The following is a 19042-nucleotide window of genomic DNA, read 5'->3' on the forward strand; positions in this document are numbered from 1 at the left end:
TATATGTGTGCATTTATTACAGAGGCAGCATTCACACCTATTTAGTTATGGCTAAAGCAGCACTCCACAGGAAAACTCATTTTTGGAACTTAGATAACAACTTGCCCCCCACACCAAGGTTTGGACAACTCTACAAAAAATTCAGACGGATCTTGCCAAATTTATTGCAGATGGGTTAAGGAGCGGTATTACAAATAATGTGTTTGTTTTTTTAATAAAAAATGGACTCTTCACTTTCTTTCTGCATAAAAAAGCTGTCTGGAAATTCGCCAAATATCACACTCAGGAAGTGCAAATAGATATTCGTTCCAAAGTATGTTTGGTTCATTTTCATTCAGGCACTCTTAAGTTATACACTCACAAATATAAAAGGCCATTGGAAATATGCGAGTTATGAGTATATATCTATTAAATGAATAGAAACACCAAAAGAAATTTTAAAAGTCAAGACAGTAACACTATTGGCAAACAAACCACAATGTTTCTGAACAGGCATTCAGCTCAAATTTGAGAGTTACTGCTACAAGTTGGTGCTGAATTAAATATGATATGCATCAAAAAGCGTTAACAAAATTATATGAGTAGCAAGAAGCTATGCACCTGCATCAAGTCAGAATGAAGCATCATATTTCTACAACAGAGCTTGGTAGGCGAACGCTACATATTGACAAAGCTACATGTTTGCATTAGATGGAATAGGGTGTTTGCCAACACATAGTAGAAAGTGCTACATAAGTAACAAGTATCTCTACACCTATATAGAGACACTAACCAGAAACTATACACCTACACTCAGTCACAAAGAAAACTCTGTACCTACAATTGTATGGCTACATACTTACCCCATCTCATAGGCATAAACAAAGAACACGGAGCTGTACACCTATGTGGAGGTACTAACCAGGTGATATTAACTTGCACAAAGCTACAAGGAAGGCACTAAATACTTCAAAGAAGCTCAGCATGGGCTTCACTGTGCACATAGTATACTGAACTAAATGAGTTATAGAGGGAATAAGGAGATCCCTTTAAAGGAACTCCACCATTCCCATTAGATCAATTATTTTCATTTTCTATGAACTAAGAATTTTTTTAGCTTTGAGGCAATTTGAGGAGGTGGAGGGGGCTACACACACCCAGAATGGAACTTACAAATAGACAGGTCTTCAAGAAAGAGGGAGAACTGAAAGATAATATACATTCAAGCTATGCTCAATGTGAGGGGCCTTTCAACACCAAGAAGCGTCAGCGTATCTGGCAGAGCATTAAGATGCAGAACTCAGATATTTTGTTCATGCAAGAAACGCACAGAGCAAGGCACCAGGATTACCTATTGAGTTCTTTGCATTACACACATACATGATGGTAGGACTGGTCATCTTTTTAAGTGTAACAACCCAATGTAGTATATCCTGACAAAAAGAAATATGATGGAAGATAGATTTTGGCTTAGTTTGACCTCAAGGGTAGGAAGCTTCCACTCCTTAATATGTGTGCCCAACAGCCCAAGGTTCTTATAATATAGATACCATCGCCACACTGAGAAACCTACAGGAAGAAGAAATAACTTGAGGGCTAACCTCAACATGCTTTGGGACTCAGGCCCACACTGGACTTCAAGTAAAGAAGCTGGTAAAAAAATGAAAAGAACTGGAAGGTTAGAATGAGGAAAATTACAAAACTAAGGAGGCAATTGACTTAACTCCAAACTAATGAGGCTGCGACTGCACGCTTGAGAGTACAGCAACATTTTCAGCGTAAGCAAACTAACCATACATGCAATCGAGGTCAGAAGGACAGAAAGCTGAGCATGGCAATGTACAGTGGCATGAGAGAAATTAATTAAAAGCTTCCCAGGAGCGTGTAGCCATGAGGACCTGTTTTCAGTCGACCTAGTGTGGTGGCATTGCCACCCCAGATATTCAGGCCTATAATGCAGCCTCACATTTACTCGTCCTCAATGACTGGTGGTAAGGGGACCGTAGAGACCCGGCGTATGCAGTCAAGCGCTGGCTGATGGGAGCCATGTCGCAACACATGGTCTTGTATTCTGGCCCGATGCTTAGAGTTCTGCCGCCCGCGACCAAAACGTTTTTCGTGCTATGGAAACGAGTCCTGCGCACGATGGGATGGTGGGGTAAACTGACGAAAGAAACCCCCATGTGGCATAATGGTCAGCTGCCACAGTTGGAGCAGCTATCTGGGTTTCGGGGCTGGGAGGCCATCGGTATAGACACAGTGGGAGCAGTCATGCACGGTGGGAGTATGATGTTGTTTCAGGAACTCCGGATGGAATACGCTATGCCCCACTCACAATATGCTGAAAGGCACTCTGCAAACACACTTTCTCCCACTGCAAAATTACCATAGAGCGCGTCCCTAAATATCAGCTTTTGTATTTTAGCAGGGATCAGCAATCAGCACCCCAACTGTCTTGCGTGTCTTATTTTTTTTTTTGAAAACTCTTTTTATTGGCATTTGTAATAAAAACATTGCATTGCATACATTTTCACATCTGGAAATGCAGTAAGTATGAGCCCAGGAACAGAAATATACAGACGCTGCTCTTGCTGTCAGCAGACCTCGCAGGCCTAGGGTGTTATGGTCCCCACATTATCTCTGAGCTATAAACCGGCTACCCAAGCCTGTGCCTGGGCCCAGCCCACTAGTGTGCACTGTGGACGCCGCACCATACAGGGGCTACTAATTATATCTATATCCCCTGTGTGAAGTATCACATAGGTCATGGAAATACAGCCCCCTGGTTACTATTAACGAACTGGGGGTATGTAAACTGGGGAGTGCACCATACCTTGGAATATAAGCAGTGTGAGTCTAGCGTCGGAGAGCAGTGCCATTGCCTATCCTAATGTTAGGGTTTCGCAGGCGCGGAGAAGGGTCGGGGAGGGGGGGGGGGGGGGGGTTGGAGGCGGGCGTAATGATCCTTTTTCTGTGCGAGGGCTTAATGAGGGAACAGTTGCAGTCCGTAGTTTAGGATCCGCCGGGTGCCCGGGACTCCTGAGTGCCGCCCTGAGCGGGCTCCTGAGTCGCGGAGGCCCCCGGAGAGCCAACCGTTCGCGGGCCCGCCGCCGGTAATGTTTCCTGTGCGAAGGAGTGCATTAGCATCGCCCAGGGCAGGGAGATCGGGTGTTTGCGATGTTCCCGGGCTTCCTCCGTTCTAAGTAGCGTTTCCTCCACTTCTTAACTGCCCCCACCCATGCCGCCAAGGGAGGTCCCTCTGGTGTCTTCCAGTGCATGGTAATGCATCGTGTGGCCAGGATAAGCCCCAGGAAAGCAAAACGCCTCTCCACCTTCTTATTCTAGTGCCGCCCATGAATGCCCAAGGCTCTGGCCTCCCATGTGTATAGGTCTTGCAACCCCGTGACTGTTCGAAGGGCGGTGTGTATCGCACTCCAATAACTGTGAAGTGTCGGACACTCCCAGAGCATGTGTATGAACGAGGCAGCCGGCTCTAAACACCTAGGACAGGCAAACATTTTATCAGGAAAGTATTTCTGTAGTTTTTCAGGAGTGAGGTACGCCCTATGCAGGATGTGTAACTGTATATTCTTGAAGCGGTAATTACGGGACACTTTTTTGGTATACTCAAGGGCCCTGATCCATTCCCTGTCGAGTAGTGGCCTGCGAAAGTCATTTTCACCGTGTTCCCTGAGGGGTACAAGTGTGGATTGCCTCAGGCTCCGTATGGCCCTGTATATCCAAGTGACTAGGTGCCGTCCTGGCCCCATCTGCAAAATCGCGTGGATGACCGGGTGTGTGGGGGGTTCCGTATCAATCACACGCCACTGTTTGCGACAGTCCGTGAGAAGCTGTCTATGTCTTAAGAACTGTCCCCTGGGAAGCTCAAAATCGTCAACCAGCGCGTCAAATGTCTGTAGGCGCCCTTCGGAAAATAACATCCCCACCTCTGTCACGGCATGGTCTGTCCATGTTTGCAGCATGCTCTCCGTGTAATATACTCGGCCCCTGGGGAACCCTATCAGTGGCACGAGTGGAGAGTACGGGGGTGCATCCCGGTCCATACGATGGATACGAGCCAGACAGGCACGCGCCGTATTGACTTGTAGGAGCCCAGCCGGGATCGGCGCTGCACCTGGTAGTAACATGCGGTGAACAGTGGGGGTTTGAATACGCCCTGTTGTGGTGATCAGCTCTCCCCGTGCCCGGTCTGCTGTCCAGCGTGACACCCATTGCAGCTGGGCGGCCAGGAAATATGCCTCGAATGACGGGGCCGCTAGCCCGCCCTGGTCGAGGGGCAGCTGCAATTTTGCCAAAGCAATACGTCGGCGACCAGTGCCCCAGATGAGGGACCCCATCAGAGTATCGAGCTCGCGAAAAAAGGATCGTGGGGGAACCACCGGGAGGTTGGAGAAGAGATACAACAGACGCGGAACCAGGATCATTTTCACGACCGCTATCTTCCCCATGACCGCCATTAGTAAATCTTGCCAAAAGTGAACAGAAGAGCGAATGCCACCCATCACTTTTCGGTAGTTCCCCTCATATATATCTTTCGGTGTATGGTACAGTTGAACTCCTAAATAGCGTACCGCTTGGGGGCTCCAGGAAAGGTCCACACTCCCCAGTCGTACTCGGCATGGGGCCATGTCCTGTGTTAGGGGATAGACCGTGGATTTAGACCAATTGACCCTAAGGCCCGCCACCCTCGCAAAGTCGTGTAGGATACGTGATGTTGGAGTTAAGTCGGATGTGACATCCCGGACATATATGAGTACATCATCAGCGTATAGTGATACTGAGTGGGTGGAATCTCCTATTGGGATGCCCCACTCCTCACCCACTACACGGAGCGCGGCTGCCAGCGGTTCCATGGCCATAGCGAAGAGCAAGGGGGAAAGTGGGCATCCTTGTCTGGTGCCGTGACGGACCGGAAAAGAGTCCGAGACCATGGGACCTCTCCGCGCTCTGGAACTGGGCGCGGAATAGCCGAGCTGAGTATAGGCTTGCAGTCTATGTCCTATGCCCATACGTTGCAGGACTTGAAACAAGTAGGCCCACGAAAGAGTGTCAAACGCTTTCTCGAGGTCCAACACCAGACACGCCGCCCGTGGAAACTGCTCATGCACCTGGTCCTGTACATGAAATAGCCGCCGGATGTTATAAGAGGTGTGCCTTCCTGGGACGAACCCGTTCTGATCCGGATGGATTAACTGCGGAAGGATTGTAGCATACCTGTCTGCCAGGACCTTCCCGTAAATTTTGTAATCTGTCGGCAATAGAGCTATGGGTCGGTAAGATCCCAATTGGAGTGGGTCTCTATCCGGCTTAAGAAGGGACACTATGACTGATTTGCACATAGATTGGGGCAGGGCCCCCCCGTCTAGGGCGGCCTGGAATTGAGCCTCCAGTTGCGGGACTAATTGGGACGTGAAGGCGTGATAAAATTCTAGTGGGAGGCCATCCAGTCCAGGAGCCCTGCGGGTCGCCAGTGCCTTCAGCGCGCCCCTAATCTCGGTCGCCTTGATAGGTCCGTCAAGATCTTGACGTGTGTCATGATCTATGTGGGGTAACCCTATGTGGTCCAGGAATCCAGAAATGATATCGTCCGATGTCGGGTGTGAGGGCTGGCATATAATAATGCATAATGTTCTCGAAACGCTCCAAGGATTAGGTCTTGTGAATATACTAGAATGCCTTGAGCATTGTGAATTGCCGTGATGGGTGGAAGGCTCGAGTTTTGTTTAACAAGCCACGCCAATAGCGTGCCAATCCGGTCGCCTTCCCCATGAGGCCGCGCTGCAAATGCAGCGAAATTAAACCGGCGCAAACTGGCCAACGCCTCAGCGTAAGCGGTCTCAGCACTGGCTATCTGGGCCGGAACGGTTATAGCCGGATTAGTCTGTTTGATAAGCTCGGCCAGCTTTTGCTCCGCCTTTTGGATATCACGCTCCAGAACCCGTCGGACCCCTGTGATGTGGTGAATACAGTCACCCCGCATTACAACCTTAAATGCATTCCACTCCTGCGCCCGTGTGGTGGCCGTGCCTGTATTCTCCTGAAAGTAGTGGCCGATGTGATCCCCTAAAGTTTGTTTAAACACTGGGTCGTCAAGGCTATCCCTAGGGAGATGCCAGGTGGGGACAGGGGGATGCGGCGGGCGCCACCGAAGCGTTATCGTATGGGCATCGTGGTCTGATATGGTTCTTCCTAAATAATCAGTGTCTGTAACAATAGGGAGGATAGTGGGGGAACAGAGGAAACTTTCCAGGCGCACTCTAAGCTCATGCGGTCTGGAGTGAAACAAATAGAGTTTGGTGGTAGGGTTCCGGATTCGCCACACATCCGCTAGGGACCAGTGCTGTGCCCATGCTGCAAATCGCTTTGCCTGTGTCACTATGGGGGGTGCTGGATGGGGTGGGTGGGACCTATCTAGTGCTATGTCTTGCACGCAATTGTAATCTCCCCCCAGGATCCAGGGTATCTGCGTGTATGTGCTTAAGGGAGAAGACAGTGCTTCCCAAAATGTATTCTGTTCGGCATTAGGCCCATATATGCTGCCCAGTAGTACTGACTGACCGTCCAGCCGGCCCAGCATTAGTGCGTATTGGCCGTCTGGGTCTGTTATATGAGACTGTTACTGAAAAGGGACCCCAGGACGTACCCATTTAAGGGTTCCTCGGGCAAAGGCCGAATAAGATGTGGCACATATGGTTCCCCGCCAACGCCTGCGTAGTTTCGCCACCTCCCCCGCTGTGAGGTGTGTCTCCTGTAGAAACGCAAATTGTGCATGATGGCGTTTAAGGTATGCATATATGGAATATCTCTTACGTGCAGTATGCATGCCGCGCACATTCAATGTAATGATTGTGATTTTTCCCGTGTGTGCCATCAATGCGTATGTCTAGCGTATAGTGTAGGACGGGTTGGCAGGCTCCCCAGGATATACCCGGTTCTGATCCCCACCTCCCCCTCTCACGCCTCTTGTGTGTCAACCCAGCTGCTCAGCGACTTGTGGATGAGGACATGGTGCATAAAATATTTGGTTAGAGGGGAGGGAAAACTGGGTTGGGACGAACATAACTTGCCCCAATGCGGGGGACCTATCGTCAAAGGCGATACGTCCAAACCTACTCTCAAATGATACGAGAGCCTCAACATATTTAAGGGGGTGACGACTCGTGTCCGCCGGGGGCTCAACACCCGGGCTATGCGCGTTATCTATGACTAGCTCTGGGCCCATTGATCTGCGCCCAGGAACATCCCGGTCTAAGGCACTAAGGGGACGCACGCAGCGCCAGGGTCAGCAATTTTGTGAGCTGAGGACACCTCCCCCCGGGCAACTGCTCAACTTTCTGCAAAAGTCCAATCATATCAGGTCGTCCGCTGTTCGCGGGGTGACTGAGGGCAAAGCAACCGAGTCCACTCCAGACTGCGTTGCCTCACTGTCCCCCTCCTCCTCTGACGTGAATAGATGGGGGGCGCGTTCAATGTCCGTTGCCGGGGAGGCTGGACAGAGGCCCGCCGCCGCCTTGAGGGCCTGTCGTCGCTCCTGCACTATTTGTTCCAGGTCCGGGGATCTCAGAGTATGCGGAAGCGGCGCAGGGGCACCCGGACGATGTCGTCGTCGCGAGCGCCGTCTCCTGGGGCCATCCGATTTCATGCGGTTCTCCTGGGCGCGTTCCGCCCGATGACCCCCACTGCAATGTTGGTCCGCCCAGTCGTGCGCCTCCTCCGGCACTGCAAAGAAGTGGGTAGCGCCCTCGTGTATGATTTTCAGGCATGCCGGGAACAGCAGGGAGTATTGTATTTTCTCCGCCCGCAGGTGTCTCTTCACCTCAAGAAAGGACGCCCTTTGGCGCTGGACCGCTCGTGAGTAGTCTGGAAAGATCATGACTGTCCTGTTCTCGACTCGGAGCGGTCCCGACTGTCGGGCCGCCCGGAGCACCGCATCCCGGTCTCTGAAGTGTAGGAATTTGGCCAACATGGGACGCGGCAGGCCCCAGGCTGCGGGCGACGCGCTGGGTCACGGTGCGACCTCTCAACGGAGAAGTACGCCGTGCGGTCATCGCTGGGGGTGAATGATTTAGTCCAGGTCTCTATATACTCCACTGCGTCTGATCGTTCAATTCCCTCCGGCAGCCCAAGGACACGAATGTTGTAGCGCCTCGACCTCCCCTCCAGATCATCGATGCGTTCTTCCATGGTGGCCACACGACCCATGAGGGTATGCAGCGAGGTCTGATGCGCCCGCACCGCCGGTTGGATGTCGGCCACCGCCTTCTCGTTGTCCGAGACTTTATCCGTCAATTTACGGTGATCGTTGCGGAGGAAGTTGACGTCCGTAGTGAGGGTGCCCAACTGATGTTCCAGGGAAAGTCGCGACTGTTCTATTGCCGCCAGTACCTTGTCGAGCTTGTCCGATAGAGAGGGCTCCCCCGACGATCCAGCAACTCCGGAGGCCCCTCCGGGCTGGTTGGCCGGGGCCACCGACGCTGTCCCCGGAGCCGCTATTCTAGATTTGCCCATTGTGTCCCCTGGGGGCCCCCTGTTATCGCGACACAGGTCACCTGAAGGATGTGTTTGTGACCTCCGACTGGCCTTCCGGCCCTGTGCTCCGCAGTAGTACTGGCAGGCGCAACCGCCGGGAATGGCCGCTTGTGTGGTGGGCGGGGATGTAGGAGGCACCGTGTCCGCTCCGGCGGTGGAGGTCGACGATGCCTCACCCCTCCCAGAGCGGCAGCGGCCTTTCCGCCTCTCACTCCACGCGTGGGGTATTTGTTCCCGCCTAGTCCGGCGATATCACCTCAGCCAGGCCAGATCAAGGTTGGCCTCTCAAACGTCCGCTTCCGGCCATCCTCATCCTCCATAGCTTCCTGGGACCCATCTCCTTGAAGGTGAGCTTCAGGATCCTCCCCGGGCCGCTCCTCGAGGTCCCCCGTTCACCTGCACTGCCGGTTGAAGCGGAGCTCAGCCAGCTGCCATTTTAGGGTCAGGCAGGCCTCCGTGCGGCTACCAGGAGCCTCCTCCCGTGCAGGGCACCTCCCCGGCACCCCTTCCAGTCCCCCTCGCCGATATCGAAGCCCACCTGTGGTCCAGTGATCGTCCAGGGATCCAGCAATGTCCCCACATCCTGGCCACCCGGAGCACGTCCCACGTACTTCCCAGCCTGTGTGCCCGCGGTCTTCACGTGCAGACAGTCCGTAGGCCACAGGTAGAGATTCAGAGCGGGGGAGGAGAGGCACCTCAAGCCCGGGACAATGGCAAATGTCAGGGAGATCGTGGACAGAACTCACAGTTTCCAGCCGCAGTCCTGGGGTCCGTAACCCCTCATAGGGACCAGTGTCGGATCCAGGCCTCACAAAACTCGGCAGCCGGCGCCTAGGGACGGCACCCCGGCAGTGCGCGCATTCATGCCAGGCCACGGAATCTGCTCTCCATAGCGCCGGTCCATGCACCGCCGGCAGATCTCCCCCGCAGTCCAGTGGGGCGATTAGCACAACACAAAGTGGCTCAAGCCACGCATCCGCAGGAGCTCCATCTCCTGTCGCAGGCCGAACACCGCAGCCACTCCAGGAGTCCCAGCGACGCAGTCAGCGTGGCGGCCGCACGCCTGCTCGGCCACCGGCCAGGGCTCAGGGCACAGCCCGTCCGCAGAAGGCAGATGGGGAGGTCGTGTCAGCAAGGCATCTCGCGCCGCCTCCGCCCCTCCGGAAAGGCCCGCAGGTGTCCGTGTACTGCAGCTCAGGAGTCCTCACTGTGTAGGCTGGGGCCCTCCGCCTCCGGGTCCCCCGTTTCAGGGGCGCTCGGCGCCCCCTGCAGTGCCGGTACCAGGCCAGGTGTGCGCCGAGTCTCTGCCACCCTCAATCTCGCCCCCGGCAGCCACCACTGTCGGCCAGCTTCCAGGCGCTGTCTCACGACAGTCCACCTCTCTGGTGTTGCGGGGCCAGGAGTCGCCGTTCCCCCTCCGTGTCAGTACTTGGTGCGGGGATCTGTGAAAGGAGTGGGCGCCATTTTGTATTCAGCACCTCCTCTCCGCTGCGGCCCCCAGATTTCGGACATCCCGGGGCTCCCGCCGCTTCAAGTGCTCGGGTGGCAGACTCCCGACGTCTCAGGGAGTCGTCTAGCGCAGATCAGGACTCGCCCGGCTCATCTGGACCGGGCGAGTGGAAAGCCCAGTCACGGAGCCTCAACAGGACACGTCTGTCGCGGCGGCCATCTTAGCCACGCCCCCCCCCTGTTTTGCGTGTCTTATAATGTGTTTCTGTACAGTCTTAAGTCATTTGTCTGGGGAACTTATCTTCACTTCCTCACTGGCCGAAAACAAGCAGAACATCATTATCGGTCTACTTACTAGACGATTCTTTTGAGAGAGCAAGGTACGAAAATGTGAATCTTACCCTGCATTTGCAGCCTCCAGCTCCTTCCTGATAGTCTGGGCCAGTTATCACAGAACACAACTCCTGTTTCAGAGGGCAGCACTAGCAGCTGCCTTACTTCCACCCGCAAACTGTGAAGTCGCTCTTCAGCTGAAGAATCCCCACATGGGAGTGTAAACATCGATGAGGGGAGGATGCTTGCAAACACAGCGCCCATCTTTAATCCGCGTTATTTCAGCGTCCACACTAGCAGAATTAACAAACTTGCAATCCTTTTTCATATTTTTTAATGACGATTAGTAGTTTCAAGTTTTCATCATACATTTTCGATATCTGATAATATAATATGCCAACTTTTTAAAATGACTTGAATGAGATCATAAAGCATATCCATTTGAAGACAGAACTGCTACGAAAACGTTTTTGACCAATAGACTTATTTATGAGTTGCTTTCATGGTGAGCTATGTTTGTTTGAGCTGGAAATGACGCTTTTCTAAAGTTGCTTCCTAGCTTAATAAAAAAGCGAGAAAAAAATACAATAAGAAAGTTGCAGCTAAACACACTGACACCTCTGGCCAGCAGTGGAGAGGCTTTGGGGTAACCTCCTGAGCTGCTGACTTTCGAACTGGGGAGCCGGGTTAGAGTCCTGACATCGGTAAAACTGTGCCTTAAACACAAGCATTGTCATAGCCAAATGTCTCGCCTTTGGAACCTTATAAGTGTTTAGCCATGCAACAGTTGATGATGTTGCACCAAGGATATTGTGCTGCATAACTAAATGCTTATAAGGTCCCAAAAGCAAGAACAATTGGCTATGCCAATGCTTGTTCATGATAGAGATGAAGGGTTGGACAGACAAGCTCCATAGGCTGCCATTATATGTCTGTAAATGGATACCGTGCCTTTAAGAATCCTTCAAGAGACCCTCGGTATCCCAAGATGCACAGCCAAAGGCCAGTTACTTTCAGTTCTTTTTGAAGGTGTATAAAGCAAGGCCTGTTGCATCCAGGATATCACTGTTTCATCCACCGGGGAGGAGGGCGGGTTACTTATGACTTTCACAGAGATACCCTACTACAGAACTGGAGTTACAGGTAAGAAACTACTCCTTCTGTAGTAGGGGATCTCTGTGTATAGTCATAATCATGTGAATAGAATGGCAAGCCCATCCCCAAGAAACAACCCCAGCGGTGGAAGAAACAAACACACCCACTATGGTGCAAATAGATTCCTCAGCGAAGCCTGCCCAACCTGAGCATCTGCCCTGGCATCAGAGTCCAGGCAGTAGTGTTTAGCAAAGATATGGAGTGACTTCCAAGTGGCAGCCTTACAGATTTCTGCAATAGGGACGTTACGTAGAGTAGCCTTAGGTTTACTACCTAGAGTCTTGTTGGCTTTCTGATAACACAACTGAATACAGGACACAATCCACCTAGAGATGGATTGATTAGAGGTAGCAAGACCAGTCCTGACAGAGCCATAGTTAACAAACAACTGATCCGATCTACAAATCTCCTTAGTCTTGTCTAAGTAGAGTTTCAACACCCTTCTAAGATCGAGAGAAGGAAGGGACTTCTCAGCAGGAGCGGAAGGATGCTGAAAAAACGTGGGTAACAAAATCGTTTGATTCACATGAAACTCTGACACCACTTTAGGAAGGAATTTAGGGTGAGTTCTCATGACTACCTTAGAAGAATGAAACACAGTGTAAGGCTCTTGACAACAAAGGGCCTGGATTTGACTCACCCTGCGAGCCGATGTTATGGCTACAAGGAAAGCCGCCTTCCCGGACAGATGCTGAAGAGAAGCCTTGTGAATGGGCTCAAAAGGCTCCCTCATCAGTCTAGAAAGCACCACATTAAGCTCCCATGGGGGTGAAGGACGCCTAATGGGAGGAAACACCTTCTTCAAACCTTCCAGAAAATCTTTGATGACTGGAATTTGGAAAAAAGAAGTTTGTGAAGGGCATTTACTATACGCAGTTAAAGCTGCTAGGTGAACTTTAATGGAATGAAAATTAAGGGCAGATTGCACTAAATGCAGCAAGTAAGGGAGAATGACATCCTCCTTGCAGGAGGTAGGATCTGCATCTTTAGAGGCACACCAGATGCAAAATCTCTTCCATTTATACGCGTAGGAAGTCCGTGTAGATGGTCTTTTCGCTTCTTTTAGTATCTCCATGCAGTTCTGAGGGAGATTTAATTGTCCATACTGCACTAGCTCAGGAGCCATGCTGCCAAATTCAACGACCAGAGGTTGTGATGCACCATCTGCCCTCCGAACTTCGTGAGAAAGTCCGGCCGACACGGAAGTCGAAGGTGCGGCAGGAAAGACCGGTGTAATAGATCGGTGAACCACCACTGACGTGGCAGCTCCGGAGCAATGAGGATCATCTTGGCCCGTGATTGGGAAAGTTTGAGCAACACTGTCGGGATCAGGGGAATGGGTGGAAGAGCGTAGAGAAAGCTGTTCGACCAGTTGATCCACAGTGCATTCTCCAGCGTCCCTGGTTGGTAGAACCTGGAGGCGAAGTCTAGGCATTTGCTGTTTTCTGCGGTGGTAAACAGATAAATCTTTGGAGTGCCCCATCTTCCGAAGATTTCTCCTACCACTTCGTCGTTTAAGACCCATTCGTGACTTTCTTGAACGAGTTTTCTGAGAGCGTCCGCCTGAGCATTCTGCACACCTGGCAGATGAGTCGCCGTTATGGTCAGGTCCCTGGCCAGCAGCCAGTTCCAGATCGTCTGCGCTTCCCGAGACAATGTGCGCGATCTTGAACCCCCCTGCTTGTTGAGATAGTACATCGTTGTTGTGTTGTCCGTCTGGACAAGCAGCGAACAGGTTCGAAAGGACGTCTGGAAGGCTTTCAGCACAAGGTGAACCGCTCGGAGTTCCAGGAAGTTGATGTGATACGTGGCCTCCTTCTGGGACCACGTGCCCTGTATCTGAAGGTGGTCTGAATGCGCTCCCCAGCCATGGAGAGTTGCATCTGTCACAATGGTCTGAGCCAGTATCTCCTTGTGGAACGGAATCCCTCGGAGGAGATTGTGAGGCGAGCACCACCACTTGATGGACTGGAGGGCTTGCTGCGACAGGTGAATCCTGTCCTCCCAATTCCCTTGTCTCTGGTCCCACTGATCCTCCAGACATTCCTGCAGAGGCCGCATGTGGAGGCGTGCATGTGGAGTGAGGAAGATGCAAGACGCCATGGAACCCAGGAGAGAAGATACCGTCCTCACCGTCGGCGAGGGAATGGTCATGAGAGCCTCAGCCTTCCGAAAGATTGATAAGCGGCTCTCCTCCGAAGGACACACGCTTGACATGGGTATATCGATGGAGGCTCCCAGATACTGCAGACACTGTACAGGAGTCGGAACAGACTTCGAAAGATTGATGTGTAGACCCAAGCGAGCAGAACGGACATCCTGTTGAAATGCAGTTGTGCCTCCTGAAACGTGGCCGCCTTGATCAGCCTGTCGTCCAGGTATGGATAGACGAACACCTTGTTCTTCCGGAGGTGTGCTGCGACTACCGCCATGCATTTTGAAAAAGTCCTGGGCGCTGACTTCAGGCCGAAGGGAAGCACTGCATATTGATAGTGATTGGTGCCGACCAGGAACCGTAGGAACTTGCAATGTTTCCTTGCTATGGGCACATGAAAATATGCGTCTTGCAGATCTATTGTGCATAGCCAGTCTCCCTGATGCAGCTGAGGGTAGATCTGGTGCAGGGATAACATGCAGAACGTTTCTCTGTGGATCCATTTGTTCGCTTGTCGCAAATCGAGAATGGGTCTGAATTTGTTCTTGTCCTTCTTGCGTACGAGAAAGAACCTGGAATATAGACCTTGTCCCCTCTGGGCAGGAGGAACCAGTTCTATCGCCCTTTTTCTTAACAGGGTACCGGCCTCCACCTGAAGTTCGCGCAACCGGTATTGTGAGCAAACTGGTGGCATTGATGGAGGAGGGGGGGTGAAACGTAGACAGTATCCATTGCGAACAATATTCAGCACCCAATTGTCCTGAGTTATCTTTTTCCACTCTGCCAGATCATTTTGAATGCTTCCCCCCACTGGAGTGGGCAACAGAAGAGGGGGAAGTAACCTTTCAGGGCTTGGAACCCGCTGGGGCCTTATTCCCTGGTGTCAACTGCTGGTTAACCCTCCCTCTCGACTGGCGTCTCTGAAACGGCTGAAATGACCATTGAAACTGTTGCTGTTGTTGCTGTCCAGACTGACGGCCCTGCCCGCGCTGGAATCGTTGAGAGGAATAACGCCGTTGGATAGGGCGGAAATTCCTACGCTGCTCCTTAGGCTTTTCAAAGCTAAAGGCTTTGAGAGTCTCAACCTCAGCCTTCATGCGGGCCATTTTCTTGTCTGCATGGGAACCAAAGAGGGTGGTACCTGAGAAAGGGAGGTTTGCAATGCGCTGCTGAGCCTCCGGTTTTAAGGAGGTGAGATGCAACCAGGAATGCCGTCGGAGAGCAACGCCATGGCAATACCCATGGGCTGCCAGGAGAGAGGTGTCCGCTGCCGCACTGATAATCTGATTAGAGACCATCAGTCCCTCGTTGAGTATCTCCTGGAAATCCTCACGTCTGTCCCTAGGTAGGAGGTCCATGAACTGGTGAAGAGACTCCCACAAGGAACGGTTGTAACGGCCCAGCATGTGGCTGCAGTGTTACAGACTTTCCTCCCCGCAGAGTCCAGCTTACGGCTTTCCTTGTCCAGAGGGACTGTAGACAAAGGGGCCGAAGCATGCTGCTTCTTAGCCGCCACCACGATGACTGAATCCGGGAGGGGGTCCGCCCGAAGGAATGCAGGGTCAGAGTCCGGGGGACGGTATTTCTTCTGGAGCCTTGAAGGCGCCGATTTCACCGAGGCAGGCGTAAGGAACAATTCCATCGCCGGTTCCTCCAACCCAGGCACCAAAGGAAGCAGAAGACGCGAGGTTGGCCTCTGTTGTAGAGTTTCAAAAATCACCAATGTAGTAGGAGTAGGCACAGACAGTGCAATGCCCAGTTTCGCCGCTCTCCTCACCAGAACCTCCTGAAATGTGGCAATGTCATCGACAGGTGAAACTCTCTGAGGTGGAGAGTCCGACAATGTGGGCGAGTATCTCCCCCCTCTAGAGGACGCCGTGTCCCTCGTATATCGAGAACGTGATCTCTCGTGGCGCCGGCGAGACCTTGTAGAGGAACGGTGCCTGCTGCGAGAGCGATGTCTTGGCCGGGACCGTGATCTTGGTCTTCTCGGTTCTGCAGGGATCACGGGCACAGGTGGAGCTGCAGGAGGCGGTGGAGGAGGCAGCGGAGGAGTTTTAGGTGGTGGCGGAGGAGTAGGAGTCCTGGGCCGCATAGGCGACGGACGTGGAGCCACAGGCTGAGCAGGTTCCAGTGTCCTAGTTGGAGAATAGGTCCTGGAATACTCAGAGTCCGAGGTAGCTACTTCCCTTCTCCGTTTGCGGGCTGGCCTTGAAGAGGGAGCCCTGGATGTAGTGCCCCTCGACGGCGAATGCCAACATCGTCGTGATCTACAACTCGCAGACGTTGAGATGCTGACCACAGAGGGAGACTGATCTCTTGACGTCGACCGTCCAGTTCTAGACGTCGAACCTCTCCTTGACGTCGAGCGCCTTCCTCCTGACGTCGATCTTCTCCTCGACGTCGACCTTCTTCTCCTCGTCGCCGACCTTCGCGTCGACGATGAGCGGCAGTGTCGCCTTCGGCGGCGAGCGCCGATGTCTCCTAGACCCAGATCGACGGCGATGATGTGTCAACGTTGACTGGGATGTCCTCAACGTCGACCTCAGCCGAGGCCTCGGCGTCCTTCCCCTCGACGGCGATCTTCAACGCCACTTTGACCCAGAGCCCTGAGTCGACGGGGAGCATATCGTCGTCATACCTGGTTTTGACGTCGATGTTGTCGCCTTCGACGTCGACCGGGACCAGCGTCGTCTTTGAGCCTTTTGTCGACTGTGGAGTCCCCCAGAGGCCGACGCATGGGTTGTGGAGTAGAAAAGGCTCTCTCCTTGCCCAGATGTCCCACCTGCAGCCTGTTGTCTTCTCTGCTCCAGGCCTTGAAGACGAATCTTCTCCCTGTCACGCAGGGTCCTCCTGGAGAAGGATTTACAGATGGCGCAGGATTCAGGAACATGTGAAGAAGGTAGACAGAGAATACAAACTCTGTGGGAGTCCGAATTGGCCTTCTTCCTGCCACATTCAGGGCACTTGTCAATTAAAGATGGCATTTTCCAAAGAAAAATGTGGGCTAACTGTCCAAAAAAGACAGCAAAAGGAAGAGAAAGGCCAAAGACGTTGAGTGAAACACTCAAACTAACTTTAAAGTTTAATAATTGAAAGATATACCACTAAAGGTAGAGCTCAATGTTCCAGGGTCCTGCTAGCTGGAGCCGGAAAAAAGAACTGAAACTAACTGGCCTTTAGGCTGTGCATCATGGGATACCGAGGTTCTCAGGAAGGATTCTTAAAGGAACGGTATCCATTTACAGACATATAATGGCAGCCTAAGGGGCTTGTCTGTCCAACCCTTCATCTCTATCATGAAAAGGGGATTTTTGTGAAGGGGCATTTCTCTATGTGTGAAACTTAGTAAAATAGTTAAATTTAACTGTTACCTGGCTATCTTTTTCACTTCAGGATGAAGTAATGGCCAGAGTAACCTAGTTGTTTTCAGGCTGCATTATTGTCTTTTATTATCTCTTAAGTGTCTATGCAGGACTGCAGAAGAAGACAACTTAAGAGACTATATCTATTAAAGTGCTCCAGGGTCCACGCACATGGGCGGGACTACTCACATGATTATGACTATACACAGAGATCCCCTACTACAGAACCTATGTTTCGACACCTTAAAAGAGGATGACGGTTTGCCACAGGGTCAGTTCCTTTTCTACATTTGATAGCTCTCGGCATTGAGGTCCCTGAGGAGAAATATGTCGGATGAATCTCACAGTCCAATATATTTATGTTCTGGGCACAGGGAGGCACCTCACGAAGCGGTACAATAGCTTTTTACATTCTTACACTGCACAGTCACTTGCACCCCTACGACGCCACTGGGACACAGATCTAAACTGCCCATGCACGGATCGGGAATGGGCTGCTATACTGGAGGGGGCCCACCCTCTTCCCCAGAAACATCCGCTTCCGTCTCATACAAATTATATAGTACACAGATCCTACCTGACCTGGGCCAAAGTAATAAGATATTTTATGCGCACAGAAGCCCAATGACCTAAATATCGCTTGGTGGACGCAGATCTTCTTCACATGTTATGGGGTTACCCTTCTCTTGCTGATGGTGGTGTGTCAGTCCCCAGCTGGCTGAGTGTACTGGGCACACAACAGCATGCACATGGGAAACATGTATCCTGGGGTTATTCCGTAGACCGAAGGAGCATAAGGTAATATCCAGGTTTATAGAATTGGGGTTTCTGACTGCTAAACACTTGATCAATAAAAGGTGGAAAATGTCAGAATCCCCTCCTGTGATAGAATGAACTTGTTCGCTACTGACCTGAGTGCAGGCAGAAAGTACTGCACTGCATCAGGAAGATGCACTGGGGCTCCGTAAAATCCCAATTGTTGCCAGATAGGATGCCACATTGCAGGACTTTCAAAGGGACCCCCGCTCTGATGCGGACCCTTTGGCTTCCACAGACTAAGCCGACGCGGCAGTTATGGCACCGTAATATCACCCCTGACAGGCACACCCGGAAGGCAAGGCACTAGACTACCCCCCATGCATACTCCAGATGTGCACGTTTAATCGTAAAACATCAGAATCGTCAACGAACGGTGAGCGTGTGTGGCCGGGACATTGGAAGTGGGTAGGAGCGACCTGAGTTGGGCAATAGTTTATGTTTTAACCCTGGCTTAACCCCCCTCCCCATCATCATTACACTTCAACAAGGCCAGTTGTCATTGTCCTTCTTATTGCACGGTACTACGCTTCAACAGTAGTTCGTATAACATTCACTAAGCCTGGGCAGCATTGCAGTCTCAATGGAGGGCTCTGGTGACCTGAGAGTCGAAGTTAGATGAAAAAGGTGATCGAACCTACATAGTACCAGAGGTTATTAGCTTCCCTGTTGTAGATTGCGTTTTATCCTGCTAATAATATCCTGACCAGGAATGCTATTTGTACTGTTGAAGCATGTAAATCTTTTGCTAAGGTAATACGGCTGAACTATGCAATGCACCTGTATCATATTTCATGCCTAAAAACCAATAAAAATATTTAAACAAAGAGGAGTGACGTATGTTGACTCACGAAGTTCAGAGATTGGATCCAAGCTGACCAACAGAGGTGACTGAGGTGAATAAAGCAATAAGTTCCCTAAAATCCAGCAAGACACCAGGGCCTGCTAAGTTAACAACAGAATTCTTTAAAACGTTTCTGTGATATTGGCCGCCCCATGATGGGATTTTTTCTCGTATTAAAGGAGAAGTGGATCACACCTATGATTAAGAGGCCTGAATATATCTAATTCGGAAACCAGGGAAGAACCTAACAAATTTACATTGTAGAGGTGTTTTGTTTATGTTAAGTCCAAGCTTTTGAGATTTACACCGGCTGCACGACTTGAAAAATACACACGATTATTGGTGGATTCGGACCAATGGCCTAATCAGGATTCCTAAGGAAACGTCAAAAAACAT

General features: G+C 51.5%; 1 protein-coding gene across 3 annotated transcripts in view; it reads right to left on the reverse strand.

The window, feature by feature from the left end:
• TELO2 (telomere maintenance 2) overlaps positions 1-19042 on the reverse strand; it is an 831249-nt gene that overhangs the window by 292944 nt on the left and 519263 nt on the right. The window lies entirely within an intron of this gene.

Source organism: Triturus cristatus, chromosome 10 (genome assembly GCF_964204655.1).
Source record: "Triturus cristatus chromosome 10, aTriCri1.1, whole genome shotgun sequence".
In the NCBI taxonomy this organism is placed as follows: domain Eukaryota; kingdom Metazoa; phylum Chordata; class Amphibia; order Caudata; family Salamandridae; genus Triturus; species Triturus cristatus.